A 1,147-nucleotide genomic window follows, 5' to 3' on the forward strand; every position below is an offset into this window, starting at 1 on the left:
CCATTCCCGTTTCTATGGGACTCATAGAAATCTTAGAGTTTTCATGATTTTTGTGTAGAACTTGAGCTCACAGCCTTGAGTTTTGCCCTAAGAACTAGGTGGTCATTGCCAAAGCTGGGAAAGCAAATCCAATTATCTAACACCAGGAACTAATAAAAAGTCCTTTGGATGAGAAATCTCCTGAAACTGGTTCTTACAAGTGTTTTTTCAAGCATCATGGCCTGGTGCAGAGCCACATATTTTAGCATTTGGGACTCAGGTTTCCTTCTCCCAACACTGTTCTTTCTGGACTGCCTGGTAGAGGCAGTGCCTTTGAGATAAGTTCTGCCCAGAAATGCTCACTTCCTGGCCTGATGAAGTCCTTAGATTCTCCCAGTTCAGGTACACGAATTTTATACAAGTGGGCAACTCCCCTGACACTATTTTCTGAAAGGAAGAGCAGTTTTTAAGAGCCTTTACCAAAAGGTGGATCACTCACCCATCCTTCTACTATCTCTCTGCTAGTGAAAGACCTTTTTGATAAAAGTTTGACTTCATCTGAGGAACTGGAATGATCATCAGGCTGCAGTCAGAATCTGAGTGATTTATCTTTTTCTTTTTCTTTTTTAACAGATATTCTTTTACTATCTTTCCTATTTCACAGATGAGAAGACTGAGGCACTAAGAATTTAATTTGCCAAATATTAAAAGTGTGTAGGGGGCAGAACTAATATTTAAATTCAAAAAGTCTGCCATCAAAGCCCAAATAGTGACTCTGGACTCAGGATGCGATGCAATAATTCAACTATTAAAAAAAAAAAAAAAAAAAGTAGTTGGGCTGGAGATGTGGTTTAGTGGTAGAGTGCTTGCCTGATAAGCATGAGGTCCTGGGTTCAATCCCCAGCTCTGCAAAAATAATAAATAAATAAAAATAAAAGAGTGATAAACTCTATAACAACAGACATGGTGCTCTATGTCCATGCAGTGGGACAAGGCCGACCTTGGGTAAATGTGAGAGTCTACAAGGAAGATCTTCCTGAGAAGTGTTAATCAAGTTAAAGCCTAAAGATATCCTCCAAGGCCTGGGTGAGAAAAGTCAGGTGGTGCTGGGGAAGATAGACAAGTTTGGTGAACAGCGCACAGGTACCTGTGGGAGAGCTCCAGGTGC

The 1,147-nt window shown here is 40.7% G+C and overlaps 1 non-coding gene across 1 annotated transcript; it reads left to right on the forward strand.

The window, feature by feature from the left end:
• Positions 1 to 818: 818 nt before the first annotated feature.
• On the forward strand, positions 819 to 891 carry Trnai-gau (transfer RNA isoleucine (anticodon GAU)). Its single transcript has one exon. It is a non-coding gene; the product is annotated as a tRNA-Ile (tRNA).
• The last annotated feature ends 256 nt before the right edge of the window (positions 892 to 1,147 follow it).

This window comes from Sciurus carolinensis, chromosome 11 (genome assembly GCF_902686445.1).
Source record: "Sciurus carolinensis chromosome 11, mSciCar1.2, whole genome shotgun sequence".
Lineage (NCBI taxonomy): Eukaryota > Metazoa > Chordata > Mammalia > Rodentia > Sciuridae > Sciurus > Sciurus carolinensis.